This window comes from Scyliorhinus canicula, chromosome 10 (assembly GCF_902713615.1).
Source record: "Scyliorhinus canicula chromosome 10, sScyCan1.1, whole genome shotgun sequence".
Classification (NCBI taxonomy): Eukaryota; Metazoa; Chordata; class Chondrichthyes; order Carcharhiniformes; family Scyliorhinidae; genus Scyliorhinus; species Scyliorhinus canicula.
Genome location: NC_052155.1, coordinates 50,650,178 through 50,671,753, shown reverse-complemented (window position 1 = coordinate 50,671,753; position 21,576 = coordinate 50,650,178). Strand labels below are relative to the sequence as shown.

Genomic DNA, 21,576 nt, shown 5'->3' with positions numbered 1-21,576 from the left:
GGGAGCTTTGTCCGACATTTTGGTCAGGCCAAATTGCTGCCGCAGTTGGTTCCAGGATTGGGGGGTGGCTGTCACCACCGGGCTGCTGGAGTGTTTTTTGGGTGGGGATAGGAGTGCTGCCGTGGCGAGGGCTCGGAGGGAGGTCCCCACGCAGGAGGCCTCCTCCGCGCACACCCATAGAACATAGAACATAGAACATTACAGCGCAGTACAGGCCCTTCGGCCCACGATGTTGCACCGTCCTGTGAAACCCTTCTAAATTCCCTCTACACTATTCCCTTATCGTCCATATGCCTATCCAATGACCATTTGAATGCGTTTAGTGTTGGCGAGTCCACTACTGTTGCAGGCAGGGCATTCCACGCCCTTACTACTCTCTGAGTAAAGAACCTACCTCTGACATCTGTCCTATAATCTATCTCCCCTCAATTTAAAGCTATGTCCCCTCGTGCTGGACATCACCATCCGAGGAAAAAGGCTCTCGATGTCCACCCTATCTAATCCTCTGATCATCTTGTATGCCTCAATTAAGTTCCCTCTTAACCTTCTTCTCTCTAACAAAAACAGCCTCAAGTACTTCAGCCTTTCCTCATATGATCTTCCCTCCATACCAGGCAACATTCTTGTAAATCTCCTCTGTACCCTTTCCAATGCTTCCACATCCTTCCTATAATGTGGCGACCAGAACTGCACACAATACTCCAAATGCGGGCGCACCAGAGTTTTGTACAACTGCAACATGACCTCATGGCTCCGAAACTCAATTCCTCTACCAATAAAAGCTAACACACCGTACGCCTTCTTAACAACCCTCTCAACCTGGGTGGCAACTTTCAGGGATCTATGGACATGGACACCGAGATCTCTCTGCTCGTCCACACTACCAAGAATCTTACCATTAGCCCAGTACTCTGCCTTTCTGTTATTCCTTCCAAAATGAATCACCTCACACTTTTCTGCATTAAACTCCATTTGCCACCTGCCAGCCCAGCTCTGCAGCTTATCTATGTCCCTCTGTAACTTGTAACATCCTTCTGCACTGTCCACAACTCCACCGACTTTAGTGTCATCTGCAAATTTACTCACCCATCCTTCTACGCCCTCCTCCAGGTCATTTATAAAAATGACAAACAGCAACAGCCCCAAAACAGATCCTTGTGGCACACCACTAGTAACTGGACACCAGTCAGAGCATTTCCCATCAACCACCACTCTTTGTCTTCTATCAGCTAGCCAATTTCTGATCCAAACTGCTAAATCACCCTGAATCCCATGCCTCTGTATTTTCTGCAATAGCCTACCGTGGGGAACCTTATCAAACGCTTTACTGAAATCCATATACACCACATCAACTGCTTTACCCTCATCCACCTATTTGGTCATCTTCTCGAAGAACTCAATGAGGTTTGTGAGGCACGACCTACCCTTCACAAAGCCATGTTGACTATCTCTAATCAAATTATTCCTTTCCAGATGATTATACATCCTATCTCTTATAAACCTTTCCAAGACTTTTCCCACTCGGCCTCTGGCTCCTGGATCCATCCCCTTACTTGCTCGGCTGTTGCCGCCCAGTGATAGAATGGTAGGTTTGGGAGGGCTAGCCCCCCCCTGGATTTTGTTTTTTGTAGGACCTTCTTTGGGATCCTAGCATTTTTACCCCCCCCCCCCTCCATACGAACGCCATGATTAGTTTGTCCAGTGCTTTGAAAAAGGCCTTGGGGATGTAGATCGGGATGGATCTAAACAGGAAGAGGAACCTGGGCAGTACGTTCATTTTGATCGTCTGGACTCTCCCCGCGAGGGAGAGTGGGTGTGTGTTCCATCTTTGCAGGTCCTTTTTTACTTCCTCCGTCAGACTGGTGAGGTTCCATTTGTGGATCCCATTCCAGTCATGGGCTATTTGGATCCCCAGGTAGCGGAATTTGTGCCAGGCTTGTTTGAATGGCAGCCCCTTTTTAGTCTGTGTTCAGCAGTGAGATGGGTCTGTATGACCCACATTCCGTTGGGTCTTTGTCTTTCTTAGGTATCAGCGAGATTGAGGCCTGTGCTAGCGTGGGTGGCAGTGTGCCCCTAGCTAGCGAGTCTGTAAACATCTCCCGCAGGTGCGGGGCCAGCGTTGTCACGAATATTTTGTAGAAGTCCGCCGGGAATCCGTCCGGTCCCGGCGCATTCCCCGTCTGCATGGAGCTAATGCTCTCCATGATCTCTCCCAGTGCTAGTGGTGCTTCCAGGCCCTGTTTTCTGCCCTCCCCCACGACTGGAATGTCCAGTCCATCAAGGAACCGGTTCATCCCAGACTTCCCCCTTGGGGGCTCTGAGGTGTACAGCTCTTGGTAGAAGGCCTCGAAGGTTTTGTTAACCTTCTCTGGTTCTGTTTCCAACGTGCCTCCGGTACCCCTGATTTGCGCAATTTCTCTGGTGGCTGCCTGCTTTCCCAGCTGGTGTGCCAACAGGCGGCTGGCTTTGTCTCCGTGTTCGTACAGGGTCCCACGCGCCTGGCGGAGTTGGTGCACTGCTTTCCTAGTGGAGAGCAGGTCAAAGTTCCTTTGTAGTTCTTTCCTCTCCGCCAGGAGCTCTACGGTCGGGGCCTCGGAGTATTTACGGTCTGCCTCCAGTATGGAGTCGATCAGCTGCTGCCTAGCCGCCCTTTCCTCCCTATCTCTTTGCGCTTTGAAGGCGATGATTTCCCCTCTTAGTACGGCCTTTAGCGCTTCCCAGAACGTGGAGGGTGAGACCTCCCCGTTTTGGTTGTTCTCCTTGTACTCTGCTATGGCCCACGCTGTCCTTTCGCTGAAGGCCTTGTCAGCTAGTAAGGCACCGTCCAACCTCCATGTGGGGCGCTGGGCCCTTCCCGTCTCTAGCCGCACGTCCATGTAATGTGGAGCGTGGTCTGATATCACAATTTCGGAGTATTCCACTTTGTCTATCCCTGGAAGCACCATTTTCCCCACCACAAAGAAGTCAATTCTGGTGAACACGTTGTGTACTGGGGAGAAGAAAGAGAATTCATTCTCCCCCGGGTGGGCGAATCTCCAGGGGTCCACTGCTCCCATCTGCTCCATATAGTGACTGAGTTCCCTTGCCATGCTTGAGGTTTTCCCCGTTTTGGGGTTTGATCTGTCCGTCTTTGGGTCCTGTACACAGTTGAAGTCCCCCCCCCATGATTAGTCGATGCGTCGCTATGTCCGGGATTTCTGCCATGGTCTTTTTGATGAAACTCGTGTCGTCCCAGTTGGGCGCATACACGTTGACTAGAACTACCGGTGCCCCATCCAGGGCCCCGCTGACCATGACATACCGCCCCCCCCCCGGGTCTGTAACCATCTTTGTCGCCCTAAACATTGTCCTCTTGCCGATCAGGATCGCCACCCCCCTGGCCCTTGTCCCATAGCAGGAATGGTAGGTTTGTCCCACCCAACCCTTTCTTACCCGCAGTTGGTCCTGCTCCCTCAGGTGCGTCTCTTGGAGGAAGACTATGTCGGCCCTCATGTTTCTGAGGTGGGTGAGGACTCTAGATCTCTTCACTGGGCTGTTAAGTCCCCTTACGTTCCAGGTGATTATCCTGGTGGGGGGCTTCTGCCCCCTCGTTCCTGTGGGATTAACCATATTTATTGGTGGACGCGCCCATGCCCTCCGGGATTTCCCTTTGTTAGGGGGCCGTTCAGGATGGCTGCTATCACTGCTCTCCCCATGCGGTCGGGTCTCTGCGCTCCGGGGTTTCCCCTTGTCCCGGGGGCACCCGCCATGGCCGTCCACTGTGTGTCCGCCACGTGGGTAGTCCCCTGCACTCTGGGGTCTCCCTTCGCCCAAAGACCGTACTGGGTGGGTGCTTGCAGCGGTTCCCTGTTTCGAGCCCTTGGTTGTGGTACTTTGTAGCCCTGTTCCTTTTCTAGCCTCTTTTGTCCCTCCTTCCCTGCATCCCACTTCCCCGGTCTCTCGCTCCATGTGTGACCCCCCCCCCCCCCCGGTCTCTCCCTTTTCCTTCCTCCCCCGTATACCCCTCCTTTGCCCCTCTTTCCCTTATTCCTGTCCTTGTTTGGTCTCCCGACTTTGATGGGTGTTCCCCCCCATCCCCTGCCTGGCGCCTTCCCCCCTATTGGGGGTGCGCTGCGGCCCTGCTTTGTTGCGTGCCCCCGGTGCTAGCTTTCCTGCTAGTATGGTGGCCCCCCTCTCGGGGGCTATTGTCTCGCTTCCCCCCTGCCTGGCCTCTACGATTTTCTGCCCGCTTTTCCCCCATCTTACCCTGCAACCCTCTCACCTGCTCTCCCTTCTCCAATACTCTCGTTCCCTCGTGCTGGGGCCTGGCCTCCCACCTGGAGCGGTCCCTTGGGCAGTGGTTTGTTCTTTGTTCTGGGTGTTCTTGCCGGGGCGGGGTGGCCTGGAATTGCCTCGCCCCTCCCCATCCCCCTATCGGTGTGTCGTTGCCCCTTGCCAGGGGCCCCTCGTCCCTACCCTCGCTGGTTGTTTTCCAGCCCGTGTTCCTCGACGAACCTATTTGCCGCAGCGGGGGCTGTAAAGAAATATTCCTTGTTTTGGTATGTGACCCACAGTTTCGCTGAGTACAGCATACCAAAACGCACTCTGCTCCTGTGGAGAGCTGCTTTCGCTCTATTGAACTCAGCCTGTCTCCTAGTTATATCTGCCCCAAGATCCTCATAGATTCGAATGGCGTGCCCGTCCCATTTGCAGGCTCTATTTTCCTTGGCCCAGCGCAGGATTGTCTCCCTATCCCGGTACCGGTGCAGTTTAGCAATGACTGCTCTCAGGTGTTTCCCTGCCTTGGGCTTCGGGCGCAGCGACCGATGTGCTCTGTCCATTTCCGGTGGGGTGGGGAAATTTTCCCTCCCCACTAAGTTGCCCAGCATCGCAGCCACGTATGCTGTGGGGTTTCTTCCCTCGCTCCCCGCTGGCAGGCCCACTATCCTAACATTTTGCCTTCTCGAGCGGTTTTCCTGGTCTACTCTGCCCTTCAGGCTCCCCTATGTTGCGCCGAGTCTCGTCACCTCCATCTCCAGGGCCGTGATCCGGTCGCTGCTTTCTCCAGCTCCTTAATGGTCGCCTCCTGGGCTTCCACTTTCTCTCCTTGGGCAGCCAATTTCCCCTCTAGTCTGGTCAGGGCCTGTTGCACCCCTGACATGGCCCTGGCCACTGCTGCCTGCACTGCGGCCTCTGTGTCTGCCTTCACCTCTGCCTTGTTTACCTGCTGTTGCTCCCTCAGCGCCTCGGTAAAGGCTTCCTTCCAGTTCCAGCTCCTCCCTGGCCCCGGGGAAGAGGGCACCTGTCGTTCCGGCTCTTTTCGATGCGGCGATACTTCCGTTCCGCCGCTTCGTGAGCTGATTCGCTCGCCTGAGCTGGCTTGCCCATTGCCCCGTCTGCATCTGGTGCCCCCTCTCCCTCTGCTTTGGCACACTTCTGGCATTTTTTCCTCCCCCTTCCCTTTCTTCTTTTCTTCTCCCCTTGTTTTTCTTTTCCCCCCTTTTCCGCACCCTATTTTTATTTTTTGTCTTTTCCCTTTTTCTTCCCTCCTCCCTCCTTTCCTTTGCTACTTTATTTTTCCCCTTTTATACTACTCCTCTCAGGTGGGCTTGTTTTGGGTGGGAAAAGAGAGTGCAAAAAGAGAGAAAAAAAATATATACATATATTTCCCCCTCCCCTCTCTTTGACAATTTTCTTTTGGGTTTTGATTTTGTAAAAGTTCTTTTTTTCTTCCTTTCCCCTCACTCACCCTGGGTAGAGAGAGAGAGAGAGAGAGAGAGGCTTCTGGTCCAGAGTCTCTTTGTTCCTGCCTCGTGGTGGTCGCTGCCGGTGGGGGGTGGGTTGGGTTGGTCCCCGCTGCTCCATCCGGATCGCCGCTCGTCGCTCCCTGCGCTCTCCCGGTGGGGCGGGGGGGGGGCGTTAGGTCACTGGTCGCTCCTCCGTGCCCTCCTTTCTGTAGGCTGGGCCCCGCTTCGGACCGGCCCGCTGCCGCTCCGCTCCTGGCCTGCGCTCTGGTGCCGCTGGGGGGGGGACCTGCCGCTGCTGCTGCCGCCACCGGACCGCTCCGCTGCCAAGGATCCTCTGCCGCCAGTTTCGTTGAGGGGGGGGGGGTTTCCCTTTCCTGCCCTGCCCTGCTCTGCTCTCCCCGCTGCCGAGATAAAGGTTCCGACCTCGTCACCCTGCGGGAGCCCCTTTCCGTGCGACCGCTCCGCTCGCCGCCCGGAAGTCGAATCATGATCACCACCCTTAACTGCCCAACAATAATCATCACCTTAACCACCCAACAATAATCATCACTTTAACCGCTCAACAATGATCACCACCCTTAACTGCCCAACAATAATCATCACCTTAACCACCCAACAATAATCATCACTTTAACCGCTCAACAATGATCACCACCCTTAACTGCCCAACAATAATCATCACCTTAACCACCCAACAATAATCATCACCTTAACTGCCCAACAATAATCATCACCTTAACCACCCAACAATAATCATCACCTTAACTGCCCAACAATAATCATCACCTTAACCACCCAACAATAATCATCACCTTAACCACCCAACAATAATCATCACCTTAACTGCCCAACAATAATCATCACCTTAACCACCCAACAATAATCATCACCTTAACCACCCAACAATAATCATCACCTTAACTGCCCAACAATAATCATCACCTTAACCACCCAACAATAATCATCACCTTAACCGCTCAACAATAATCATCACCTTAACCACCCAACAATAATCATCACCTTAACCGCTCAACAATAATCATCACTTTAACCGCTCAACAATGATGATCTCCTTAACCGCCCAACAATGATCATCCTCCTTTACCGCTCAACAATAATCATCACCTTAAACACCCAACAATAATCACCACCTTAACCACCCAACAATAATCATCACCTTAACCACCCAACAATAATCATCACCTTAACTGCCCAACAATAATCATCACCTTAACCACCCAACAATAATCATCACCTTAACCACCCAACAATAATCATCACCTTAACTGCCCAACAATAATCATCACCTTAACCACCCAACAATAATCATCACCTTAACCACCCAACAATAATCATCACCTTAACTGCCCAACAATAATCATCACCTTAACCACCCAACAATAATCATCACCTTAACCACCCAACAATAATCATCACCTTAACTGCCCAACAATAATCATCACCTTAACCACCCAACAATAATCATCACCTTAACCGCTCAACAATAATCATCACCTTAACCACCCAACAATAATCATCACCTTAACCGCTCAACAATAATCATCACTTTAACCGCTCAACAATGATGATCTCCTTAACCGCCCAACAATGATCATCCTCCTTTACCGCTCAACAATAATCATCACCTTAAACACCCAACAATAATCACCACCCTTAACCACCAACAATGATCACCTCCTTAACCGCCCAACAATGATCATCCCCCTTAACCGCCCAACAATGATCACCACCCTTAACTGCCCAACAATGATAAACCTCCTTAACCACCCAACAATGATCACCACTTTTAACCGCCCACCAATGATCACGAACCTTAACCGCCCAACAATGTTCACCACCCTTAACCGCCCAACAAAGATCACCACATTTAACTGCCCAACAATGATCACCACCCTCACCACCCAACAATGATCACCACCTTTAACCGCTCAACAATGATCACCACCCTTAACCGGCCAACAATGATCACCACCTTTAACTGCCCAACAATAATCATCACCTTAACCGCTCAACAATGATCATCCCCCTTAACTGCCCAACAATGATCAACCCCTTAACCGCCCAATAATGATCACCCCTCCTTAACCGCCCAACAATGATCAACCCCTTAACCGCCCAATAATGATCACCCCTCCTTAACCGCCCAACAATGATCATCCCCCTTAACCACCCAAAAATGATCACCACCCTTAACCACTCAACAATAGTCATCACATTAACCGTTCAACAATGATCATCTCCTTAACCGCCCAACAATGATCACCACCCTCAACCGCCCAACAATGATCACCACCCTTAACCGGCCAACAATGATCACCACCTTTAACTGCCCAACAATGATCACCACCCTCAACCGCCCAACAATGATCACCCCCTTAACCACCCAACAATGATCATCCCCCTTAACCGCTCAACAATAATCATCACCTTAACCGCTCAACAATGATCATCTCCTTAACCACTCAACAATAATCATCACTTTAACCGCTCAACAATAATCATCACCTTAACCACCCAACAAGGATCATCACCTTAACCACCCAACAATGATCACCATCCTTAACTGCCCAACAATGATCATCCCGCTTAACCGCCCAATAATGATCACCCCTCCTTAACCACCCAACAATGATCACCACCCTTAACTGCCCAACAATGATAAACCTCCTTAACCGCCCATCAATGGTCACCACCCTTAACTGCCCAACAATGATCACCACCTTAACCACGCAACAATGATCATCCCCCTTAACCACCCAACAATGATCATCACCTTAACCACCCAACAATGATCATCCCTCTTAACCGTTCAACAATAGTCATCACCCTTAACTGCCAAACAATGATCACCACCTCACAGCGCCTAGGTCCCAGATTCAATCCCGCTCTGGGTCACTGTCCGTGTGGTGATCTCCCTGTGTTTGCGTGGGGTTCACCCCCACAACCAAAAGATGTGCGGGGTAGTTGGATTGGCCATGCTAAATTGCGCCTTAATTGGAAAAAATGAATTAGGTACTCTAAATTTATAAAAAAATTATAAAAAAAAAGAAAGCAAAAACAATGATCATCCCCCTTAACCGCACAACAAATATCATCCCCCATAACCGCCCAACAATGATCATCCCCCTTCACCACCTAGCAATGATCATTTCCCCTTAACTGCCCAACAATGATCATCCCCCTTAACCACCCAACAATGATGATCCACTTTAATTGCCCAACAATGATCCTACCTTAACCGTTGAACAATGATCCCCACATTAACCGCCCAACAAAGATCACCCACTTTAATCGGCCAACAATGTTCATCCCCCTTAACCGCCCAACAAAGATCATCACCTTAAACCCAACAATAATCATCCCCCTTAATGGCCCAACAATGATCCCCACCTTAATTGCCCAACAATGATCACCCACTGGGGGGAGGGTCTCCGTAGGTAGAACTGGGGGGGGGGGGGGGCTCTGCAGGTACAACATTTCTAGTTTTGGGGAGGGTGAAAGCTGATCTGGCCAGATCGAACGGTCTCCCTCTGTCACTGGCGGGTCGGGTACAAGTGGTTAAAATGAATGTGCTGCTGCGATTCCTGTTTATTTTTCAATGCCTGCCGATTTTCCTGCCAAAGGCATTTTTTAGAGAGATTGTAGGGATGATTACCTCGTTCATATGGGGACGGAAGGTTGCCAGAATTAGAAAGGTGTGACTACAGAGGGGAAGGCAGGCAGGAGGTTTGGGTTTTCCGCACCTGATGTATTATTACTGGGCAGCAAATGCGGAGAAGATACGGAGCTGGGTCAGAGGGGTTGACTCCCAATGGGTCAGAATGGAGGAGAGTTTGGTAGGGGGTCAGGATGAAGGCGCTAGCGACAGCACCACTCTCGACGACTCCGAGGAGATACTCAGGGAGTCCGGTAGCAATAGCTCTGTGGAAAATTTGGAGGCAGTTTCACCAACACTTCGGGTTGGGGGCAGGGTCAAGGGAAATGCCAATTGGGGCAACCATAGATTTGAGCCAGGGAACTGGGATGGAAATTTTCGGAGATGGGAGGAGGAAGGAATTAGGACACTAAAAGATTTGTTTCTTGGGGGTCGGTTTGCGGGATTGAAGGAGCTGGGAGCGAAGTATGGGCTGGAGCAGGGGGAAATATTTAGATACATGCAGGTTCGAGACTTTTCTAGAAAGGAGATGCAGAGCTTCCCAGTAGAGCCGGCTTACACATTGCTGGAAGAGGTGCTGATGACAGGAGGACAGGAAAAGGGGGTAGTATCGGCTGTTTACAGAGTTATTTTGGAGGAGGAGAAGGCGCTGCTGGAAGGGATCAAGGCAAAGTGGGAGGAAGAGTTGGGAGAGGGTATGGAGGATGGGGGTGTGAGGTGCTCTGGAGGGTGAATGCCTCCACCTCGTGTGCAAGGTTGGGCCTGATACAGCAGAAGGTGGTGTATGCCCAGAGTGCCGCAACTGTGGAAAATAGGCCATTTCAAACCTGTCGGTAGGCAGGGCCAATTGTGTTATATTTTCACATCTACGTGAAATATAACTTTGGACTTCTGAGTGATATTTTCCGCTCTTGTTGCTGAACCCATCTGATGTGTACAGGAGTGGAATATCCCGACCTACATCCCCAGTGATCCAATACTACACCAAAACTTTGAACAGTTCAAACACCTCACAGCTGTTGATGATTTATTTGTCTTCTAATGAGAGAATAGTCATACCGAGAACACTTCGGCTTAATATTCTTCAAAATTTTTTATCAAAGTCACTTTGGATAGCAAAACCTCACGCGAGAGCCCAGCAATCAGTCTGCTGGCCAGGCATTACTCATTCTATGCAAGAAATTATCTCTAATTGTCTTACAAATACACTAAAAAGTCAAGAACAAAATGAAGCACTATCACTGTCAACCTTCCCATCAAGGCCATGTGAGCACCTGGGAATGGACGTATTTGATTTTAAGGGGAAAACATTCCTACTCATGGTGCATTGAAGTAAACAGATTGGATAACATCACCGAAGAAGCAGTCATTCAATCACTGAAGAGAATTCATGCAACATTTCAGACCTTGCAGTGTCAGACCATGGGCCACAATTAGCTGATGAGTTATTCCAACATTTTACACAGGAATACGGATTTATTCACCTCCTTATCCTCAACAAAATAGAGAAGCAGCAAGAGGAGGATGAACTATCAAAGATTTGATGAAGAAGAATGAGGACCTTATTCCAGCTCATCTGAGTTACCGAAACACACCGCTAAAAATATGTTTTCTCACCATCTGAATTATTGATGGGAAGGAGATTGAGAACACAACTTTCATCTTGGACACAGAAACCTAAACCCAAACTCATCACATACGACTATGAGAGGGTAAAAGTGTGAGGAAGAACAGAGAAAAAAATAGGCTGATTTTTAAAATATATTTTTTATAAATTTAGAATACCCAATTTTTTTTCCAATTAAAGAGCAACTTAACATGGCCAATCCACCTAACTTGCACATCATTGGGTTGTGGGGGTGCAACCCACACAGACACGGGAAGGACGTGCAAACTCCACACAGACAGTGACCCAGGGCCGGGATTTGAACCTGGGTCCTCAGCGCCATAGGCAGCAATGCTAACCATTGTGCCACCATAGTGCCCTAGATTGATAACTTTAACCACAGGCACAGAGCACATTTGTTACCGGTGCTGAACACTGGGGAGAGACAGTCAGTGTGTGCCCAACAGACAGAAAGCACAATCATCGAAAGGGCTCCACAACTGCGATCAGATCAGATTGAGGTAGACCAGGGAACTATAAGGGAAAATGGCAGCGCCTTCATATCCTAGTAAAGAAACCAATAGAAACTGGGGTTTACTGTTCAAATCCTGAAGAGAAAGAAGAATAAGTCAAAACACTCCAGTCACCCGGGAGAAGATCACTCACACCAACAGCTGGAGAGTATGGAATATTCTCAACCTCAGGACGATATCAGAACAAGGTTGGTCAAGGCAACTCAAAGACCAATTCTGTGAAGTCTAAGACTTTTGAGGTAGATGTAGGAGGATTTAAACATGCTAGGGATAAAGTCTTGGTGTGGGACATAAGGGTTATCATCAGAATTACATGATGCTGATGTAATGATGATGTAACGTCACATGTTTGAGTAACTGAGATCTAGAGGGAGACATTCCAACATCGTGCAGTGTTCCCAATATGTACATACTACCTGTAAATAAACATACCACCATTTTGAGCAGCTTACTTTGGGATAATAGGCAAGCCCCAAAGAACCCCATGTAAACCCCGAACACATGACAAAACGTTTCTACATAAGTACTGTGGATGTATGTGATTTGAGACTTCCTCAAGGTCTTGATGTACATCACCAACATAAGCTAAATTGGAGGCTTCTCCCCATATTCATAGATTTGGGTCATTGTGTTGTTCCCAATTAATCTCAATATAAATGTTATTGATCAAATTAATATGGTTTGAAAGAGAAAAAATAGTAATATCCTTGATGGCACAACATCTTGTTGGTGGGAGTACAGGTGGCACTCCAGGGAAGTCATTCCTTTACCGTCACTCCTGTCTTTGCTTCTTCAATGTTTGGTTTTTTATACATTCTGATCAATTTTGCCTGGCATGTTTTTCACCAACCTCCATCCTACCTTAATTGGTATTTTCCTCTTCCAACTAAAACCAACTGCTGACCACTCACAGCTATTAGCGTTATTAGTGTCTCGAGACACACTCGAGACAGGCTTCCAGTAGTTTGCAAAGTTTATTGATGAAAGGCAAAGGCAGTTAAGGAACAGGCACAGGATACAATAGATCAGGATTTAACCCTTCAGCTCTGGGGTCCACACTGCCAGGCCCCCACACAAACTCCCTATTGGCAGAATACTGTCCCTGGCCAACTCACAGGTTGCTAGCCAACCAATTGAACCAATAAGGGAATAGTGTAGATGGGCTTTAGAGGGGTTTCATAGGTCGGCGTAACATTGAGGGCCGAAGGGCCTGTACTGCGTTGTAATGTTCGATGTTCTATGTCCTAACTTCCTCCAAAGCTGGTTCCTAAGATTCACTCGGCACCGATGAGTCTGTTTCTGCGCTCCAAAATACAAAACTTTGGAGCACGCTGTCCTGATAAGCTTGAGTCCTCTGCTTAAAGGCACATCACAAATATGGATCCATGGACCAAAAATAATAAAAGAAATGAAAAGAAAATGGGAGCAAAGGAAATAAACAGGATGGATTCTTACAGTCAGAAAAACACCCAGCAATCACTCCGCTTTGCTTCCTGCCTCTGGACTCACTTTGGAACCAATTTGTCACATGCCTTGGGGACAGCACGGTAACACAGTGGTTATCACGATTGCTTCACAGCACCAGGGTCCTAGGTTCGATTCCCGGCTTGGGTCACACTGTCTGGGCGGAGTCTGCACACTCTCCCCGTGTCTGCGTGGGTTTCCTCCGGGTGCTCCGGTTTCCTCCCACAGTCCAAAGATGTGCAGGTTAGGTGGATTGACCATGCTAAATTGCCCTTGGTGTCCAAAAAAGGTAAGGTGCGGTTACTGGGTTCTGGGGATAGGGTGGAGGTGCGTGGCTTAAGTGGGGTGCTCTTTCCAAGGGCCATTGCAGACTCGATGGGCCGAATGGCCTCCTTCCGCACTATAAATTCTATGTTCTATGATAAATTCTATGTTCTATGATTCCATGGACTCTTACTTTTCTCTTTATTTTTCCAAGCATACAAAAGTATATTTCACATATATACAACATCATACCAAGTTAATTCTAATATTTACCAATAACAATACCAGGAAGGAAAAAAACCGGATATCTTCTCAAGGTAATACAGCATCATTGGTCTGAAGGAACTATTAACACTAACACTAGACTTCCTATTTCATCATTTTTCAGTTCTTCACAGTTGTCTACATTCTGCAATTTACAAATTGTGGCTATGTAGGTTTGTCTGAAATTCACAATAGTCTTAGGCTTTGTGGTTTCCTCTTGCTGTCTTTGGGCAATGGCAGCAAGATGCTGGTACAGTGAAAAAGCACTTTCTAACTTCTTTTAGGACTCGTTCTCTTCTTCCTCCCCCTCATTGTCCTCCTCCTCATCTTCCTCATCATTTCCGTCATTGACGCCTTCCCCATCACCACCTCCTCCTTCTTTCTCCTCCACAAGCATCTTGATGCATTCGCTTGCCAAGATCTTCTTTGGCAAGATATCAGCCAGATACTGTTTCAGAGCATATTTCAGAGTTCTCCACACAGTCAGCCAGGTCACTGTAGTTTCTTTCTTCCTGAACTGCTGCTTTTGTACGTGAATTTGGAAAGTTGTACAAATAATTCCGTGGCCTTGGCGGTCAGGAAGAGCATGTCCTGGCTGATGCTGGAGACTTCGGAACAATTCTTCATGATGCATTTGACCTGGAAGAGGGGCAGTGCGGTGGAACCGGGGCCTGGGAGACAACAACCTTCCTTATCAAAAGTCCTGCTGAAATCCATCTAGACAACAAATGGTATTTGACATAAGAATAATGTTTTTTTTAATGCTATACTACTCTATCTACACTTTGACAGCCCTGGAGTCATGTTCTCCTCTGGGAACACATTTGGCTGAATACACTCTTTTTCTTCCAAGAATGTGGCATGGTGGCACAGTGGTTAGCCTCACAGTGCCAGGGGCCAGGGTTCGATTCTGGCCTTGGGTGACTGTCCATGTGGATTTTGAATGTTCTCCCCCTCAACTGTATGAGTTTCCTCCCTGTGCTCCAGTTTCCTCCCCCAGTCCAAAGATATGCACATTAGGTGGATTGGCCATGCTAAATTTCCCGTTCGTGTCCAAAAATGTACAGGTTAGGTGGATTGGCCATGATCACTGTGTGGGGTTACGGGAATAGGATGGGGGAGTGAGCCTAGGTAGGGTGCTCTTTCTGAGGATCGGTGCACAATTGATATGCCAAACGGCCACCTTTTGTACTCTAGGGATTCTATGGATTCTATGGGATGCCTCCCACTTCTCTGACACTGATTTACCTTTGAATAGCTGTTTCTAATCCATCATTGTCAAATCACATCAATTGGCCTATTCCCAACTTAATCTTCACAGGTGTAACTGTGCCCTTTTCCGTGCTGGCTCAGTAGAATTTCACTGACCCCTGGGTGGGAGGCTGGATGGTTGGGGAACCAGTAAAATCGTAGATCACATTACTGCAGACGTTGGTCCCTGATGTGGACCCAATGCTGGGTCATTTTCCCAACAGCAGGGCTGGGTGTAGAGTGGCTGCTCACTCCAAATGGGCGAATAGCAGCTTAGCAATAATTAAATGCCCTACTGAGACCATTTTATGGACCTGCAAGCATTTTTCTAATGGGGAGGGTACGGGGAAGAGAGGGAACACTCTCTGTTTCCAGAAGAGATCAAGATCTAAATGGAGGCTGGCCACCCAGTAGCAGCCCAGGGGTCATTGAAACCAGGGGCACGATTCTCCGCCCCCCCCACGCCAGGTGGGAGAATCGCGGGAGGGCCGGGCAAATCACGCCATGCTGCTCTGGCACCTCCCGCGATTCTCCTACCCCCCCCAAAATGGCGTGTCGCGTTTTGTGGCAGGCCGCTCGGAGAATCGCCGCTCGCCGTTTCTAACGGCGACCGGCGATTCTCCGACCCGATTGGGCCGAGCGGCCTGCCGAACCCGACCGGTTCACGTCGGCGCCAACCACACCTGGTCGCTGCCGGCGTGAACAGCGCGCGACCGGTGAGTGTGGGGCCTGTGGGGGGCGGAGGGAGGATCGAGCACCACGGGCGTGCTCAGGAGGTGTCTGGCCCGTGATCGGTGCACTCTTTCCCCTCCGCCGCCCCGCAAGATCAAGCCGCCATGTCTTGCGGGGCAGCGGAGGGGAAGACGGCAACCGTGCATGCGCGGGTTGGCGCCGGCCAACCTGTGCATGCGTGGCTGACGTCACTTAGGCGCCGCCGGCCGCGTCATTCCTGGCGCGCCGCTTTGACGCAAGCGTCAAGGCCTGGCGCGCGAAATTCACGCACCGCTGCGCCTAGCCCCCTTGGGGGGGGAGAATAGGGGGCGAGGAGCGGCCTCCGACGCCGGAGTGAAACACTCCGGGTTTCACTCCGGCGTCAGCTGTTTCTCTCTCTTTGGGAGCATTGCGCCCCAGAGGCTTCATTGCCTAAAGAGTGGCCATGGCAGTTCCAATGATCTTTCCAGAGGGATATCCTCCTCCAACACTGACATTTTTTCATCATAACTCTTCGCGAATGGTGGAACTGGCTTCAACGGCCTACTCCTACTCCTTAGTTCTATGTTCCTCCTGATGACTCCTGCATTCCTCAGCAGTGACCATATCTCCTGGCAGCTTCAGGGCTGCAGGCCCTCTGACTGAGACTAACAATGAATCTGCCGGTGGTAAAATTGCCAAGGCAAATCTGCAGCCAGCAAATGCAGGCTTGAAGCTTGTGTTTTACTCAACATTTAAGCCACTGTAGGATTAGAACCCCTCCAACTGGGAAATTTATGGAATATAGAATCTAAACCGATGAACATGTATTGAAGTATAAAATACAACAGCCAAGCTGAAGTCGACAATACTGGGCAGCAAGGGGTTAATTCAGACACCTAACGAAAAGAGAGTGGGCAGAATTCTCCCATTTTGAAAGTAAGTGCCGTGGCAGGTGCGGGCAAGTGAAATGTTTCCTGTTGCAGCGACTGCCTTGATAACGCGCCAAATCTTCCAGCCCTGACCTTGCAAATTAAGCACTGGGTGTTTCACACTGTATGCAGTGGCATGGCATGCCTGATAGCGTGTAGTCTGCCCTCGTGCCTGGGCGCCATATTGAAAAGCGTGCAACATCACTGAAGAAAGAAGTGGACCTCCTGAAAATGAAGATCTATCTCCTGGAGCACTTTGAGGCCTTAAGATGGACCTCCTGAGAAAGAAAGTGGATCTCCTGGCCCATTCTGAGACTGTAAGGTGGACTCTCCTCCAGGACACATAATCTGGAATGTCGACCTGCAGATGCTCCCCTGACTCCCGACCCACTGCTGTGCTGTTTCAGGCTGGAACTCCTGAGGCAGCCCCACGCTTTGTTCAGATGAGTCTCGACATCTGCACGCCACATTGTTCCGGAAGTGTTTCACGCTGGCATGTTCCCCCGCCAGTACCGTGGAGACCCTGGCATGGGGGGTGGGTGTGTGGGGGTGGTGAGGGTCAGGCATTAATTTTCATCCCAATAACGAGATTATGGTCTCTGGCGGGTTTTCTGACCAGCCATGGTGGGCACTGACGGAAGTCCTGCTGTAAGCTCATGTCTGCATGTAACCGATTTCCTGGCCTCCCGCCTTATTCTCCCAACATGTCTGCCATCAAACACACCAGAGGGGCTCAGGAGAATTCCACCAGTGGGCAGAACCTTGCCAGAATTTGGCAAAGTGTGAAGCTCAGACTGAAAGCTGCTGTGTAGCTCTCCAGTTGCACAGACCTGTTTTCACTCCAGGTCTTGAGCCTCTTTAAAGAAAACAAATGAGTGGGTGTGGTTTAGTCCGTTATTCTGGTGGGGCGGGACCTGATTGTGCTGGCAACCGGCTCCACAGAAATTAAAGGGCGCACGGTGATCAGAACTGAAAATACACCCCCCTCCCTCACCACGGAGGTATCGGGGGCATTCCGCCCCTCACCCTGGACAATTATTGGGGGCTCCCCCTGACTATCATTGCCGCATTCCCCACCCATCTCCTTGACAATCATTAATGGCATTCCACTCCTTCGGACAAGCATCTCCGGCATTTCCACCCCCTCCCCCTTCCAACCGCAGCGGATGGATCGCCGGCATTCTCTCCTCCCTTAATGCCCACCCTCCCCCTACCACACATGAACAGAAACCGCACCCCCCCTCCAATGGGGCTCCCACCAATACCTAATAACAATAATCGCTTATTGTCACAAGTAGGCTTCAATGAAGTTAATGTGAAAAGCCCCTAGTTGCCACATTCCGGCCCCTGTCATTGCCCCCTGGTACAGTATGGCACTGCCAGGTTGGTAAGTACCAACCTGACAGTCCAAACCTGACAGTGCCAACCTGTGCCAGGGGAGTGGCAGGGTGCACTGCTCAGGCATGGCCCTCTTCCCTGGGGGGGGGGATTATACTTATATTTGCACTCTTAGAGGGATCCCCTGAACTGATTCTCATTTGGCCAAACCTGTTGTCAACCTCGTTGACCTGGTGCCATGTTACCCAGTGGGAACATTTAGTCAGAGGGCAGCAAACGCTGGCCTAGCTCGTGACCCCCGGATCCTATGAAATTATTTTTTAAAAATCATCTTTCCAGCCACACATTCATCTGCACTGACCTCCTCTTGCAGTACCCATTAGTGTGATGATGCATACCCATTAGTGTGATGATGCAGTACCCATTAGCGTGATGATGCAGTACCCATTAGTGTGATGATGCAGTACCCATTAGTGTGATGATGCAGTACCCATGCACTGACCTCCTCTTGCAGTACCCATTAGTGTGATGATGCAGTACCCATTAGTGTGATGATGCAGTACCCATTAGTGTGATGATGCAGTGCCCATTAGTGTGATGATGCAGTACCCATTAGTGTGATGATGCAGTACCCATTAGTGTGATGATGCAGTACCCATGCACTGATCTCCTCTTGCAGTGCCCATTAGTGTGATGAACCAGGAATAATCCAGAACTCCTCTGGTCTCCTCTTGCAGTACCCATTAGTGTGATGATGCAGTACCCATGCACTGACCTCCTCTTGCAGTACCCATTAGTGTGATGCTGCAGTACCCATTAGTGTGATGATGCAGTACCCATTAGTGTGATGATGCAGTACCCATTAGTGTGATGATGCAGTACCCATTAGTGTGATGATGCAGTGCCCATTAGTATGATGATGCAGTACCCATTAGTGTGATGATGCAGTACCCATTAGTGTGATGATGCAGTACCCATGCACTGACCTCCTCTTGCAGTACCCATTAGTGTGATGATGCAGTGCCCATTAGTATGATGATGCAGTACCCATTAGTGTGATGATGCAGTGCCCATTAGTGTGATGATGCAGTACCCATGTACTGACCTCCTCTTGCAGTACCCATTAGTGTGATGAACCAGGAATAATCCAGAACTTGCTAACTTTGAAGTCCGAATTCTTAGCTTTTTTTCCTAGCTCCTTGAAATTTCCCTGGCGAATTCCTCTTTCCATTTATGATATTGGGACCGGCATGACACAATCTCCCCCCTCAGAATGCTCACATTACAGCAAGTGAGATTCATTCCAGCCCAGTTGGTTTGGAAAGAAGACAGAGCAGATAAATAAACTTCTCTATCAATTCTTCTTTCTATTAGAGATAAAAACTAGGGAAATGATTTACCAAACCGGATGCTTTAATTGTGGCTCTGTAAATCCATTCCAGAGGGATAAGCTACAGCATCATTCTAATTTGCCCCCCTTGTTGTTGCTGCGACATTAGCTATTTAATCCCCAGAATCAAATGGTAGCAGGCTCTACTCTCTTCTGCTCGGACTAGTCCAGGGTCACTCATAAGTGTACAGATGGCCCCGGCTTCTTTTGTCCTCTGCCCACTGCCTCCATGAACGGTTCTCCACATGCGCCTCCAATGACAAGTGTATGGAGATCATGGACTTCATTGTCACGAATTCCAAATCTCTTCCAGCACCTATTGGTGCACTAAGACAGACCTCTGTCTTTTTCCACAGCTTGTAATTCCCGGAACAGGTCGTTGGTCTGTCACCAGGGGCTTATAGCTTGAGGAGGAGCGCCACGCCACATCACACATGTCTGACGAGGAGTCTCTCCCGCTCTTACGGCCAGCCATTGGCATGTTTGGAAGGATTTGCAGATGATACGCAACCTGTTTGACTGTGTTATGGGTATACCTTCCTTGGCCATCAAGCCTGAAGGTGAGCCTCGAGCTTGGATCTTCTGGCTCAGAGGCAGGGAAGCTACCACTGCACCACAAGGCCTCCACCTTTATCACAAAGAAGGAGGTAATTCATTTTGTTGTAGGAATATTGTAATATCCCGCACGGGACTTACAATGATTGTCTTCCCTGTGGTCCTCGCGGAGTATGAGCTCCCTCTGCTGAAGGGCTGGGAACTCGATTAACCATTGTATAAAAGATCAGCCAGTAAGGCACTGAGCAGAGAGGGAATATGGTAGGGATCTATCGGCAGTGTATATACCATATTGTAAATAAACCTAAATTCCTTATTTTACTCGGTGTGGACTCCCTGGGCTGGATTCTCAGGACGCCGAAGCCGAAATCACGTTCCGCGATCGGCGGGAGAATCAAAGTTCCAGACCAAATCGGGGACAACATATCAATGGCCTGAGGATGATGCCTGAGGCCCCCGCCCCCCGATTCTCTGCCTCCGACCGGCCGAGTTGCTGACGACGTGGGTCTCTCATGGTCTCACCCATCGGGAACTTGGCGTGATGGCTGCGGACTCAGTCTAACGCTGCCACAGGCCGGGGAGGGCCTATCCGCGCGAAGGGGGTCTTCATCAGGGGCTGGGGGCACTGTTGGTGGGTAGTCCAGGGCTCGTGAGTCAGCTAAAGGGGGGCACTATTTTGCAGGTCGGGTCCACGAGCGGCCGCCGCCACGGGCTGAGCAATTCTCCGGGCCGTATCAGCATCTTGAGCCAGGTCCTCTAAGCTGCCAGCATGCTAGCCCCCAGCTACACGGAGGATTGGTGGCCGTTTTGTCCCAAACTTTCGGGCGGAAAACACCACCGTTCCCACGCCGGCATGAGGACAGAGCCTCACAATCGGAGAATCCAACCCCCATGTGTTCTTATTAAAAACATGATGGTGTCAATCGTATCCAACTTGTGAACATTCCTTTCCCTGAACAGGGTGTTTGTTCTCGCTGACAGTTACAGGGTTAAACTCTGGAACTGAATGAAAGTGGCAGCTTCTTAAGGTAAATTCCTGTCAGTAGCATGGTGACTCACTGATAAACAAATACTTGCAAATTCCACCTGAAGTTTCTAGGCTCCTCCCTCTTGAGTCTAGTGTTGCAATCTTCAGGTAATTAAATCGAACTTGCATTTCCAATCAGCCATCTTTGTTCTTGACCTTTGAAAGGTAAGAAAGAAACAATTATATTATTCCTGTGGATGAGGGGTATGTAAATTGGTAAATAGAGAAGGGTTAGGAGTATAGCCATTGGTTTGACTGTTTTAGGATGTGAAAAGAACTTGTACAATTAGTGCTGGAAATACCCAAGTATTTAAACTGGAGTACTTCCTGATAGGATAGGCCTGGAGCAACTCCCCGACACTCCTCAACTTATGTGGGTGATAGATCAAGCCGGCTGTTGTCTAAGTGTTGAATTCTGGTCCAGGTCCTTCTCTGGGACTCGGTTAAATAATTCAGGCCAAAGTAATGCTGCACTGTCAGAGGTGCTGTCCTTCTGAATAAGGATTAATCTGAGGCCTCATATTGACAGCAAAGATCCCAAAGCACTGGAGTTACCTGGAAGTTTCCTGGGACATGGATCTTCTGACCACTGCTTCTAACAGATTGGGAGGACTATACCCTTTAATTTCCAACATCACCATTGTACTTACGGCATCAACAGCTTTTGCTGCAGACAGGCTTCCAACCCATGTCACATCAGAGGGTTCAGGGCTTGAGTTGTGGGGATTGACGAAGGGGGAATGGGGTGGTGGTGGGGGTGGATGTGTGTAAGGGGCATCAGCAGTAGCAACATGATGAGTGGGAGCAGTGCTGAGGGAAACAATCTGTAAAGGAAGAAGTGAAACCTGGGTTTATACTTG

General features: G+C 49.5%; 1 protein-coding gene and 1 pseudogene across 2 annotated transcripts in view; one reads left to right on the top strand and one right to left on the bottom strand.

Moving 5' to 3' along the window:
- Positions 1-13,611: 13,611 nt before the first annotated feature.
- On the bottom strand, positions 13,612-20,814 carry LOC119972352 (annotated as a pseudogene).
- LOC119972351 (actin, cytoskeletal 3-like) overlaps positions 20,812-21,576 on the top strand; it is a 43,770-nt gene continuing 43,005 nt past the window's right edge. For both annotated transcript variants that reach the window (XM_038808896.1, XM_038808893.1), the window contains exon 1: positions 20,812-20,881. The gene's annotated coding sequence lies outside the window, so the exon portion shown is untranslated. The remainder of the gene's footprint in view (positions 20,882-21,576) is intronic.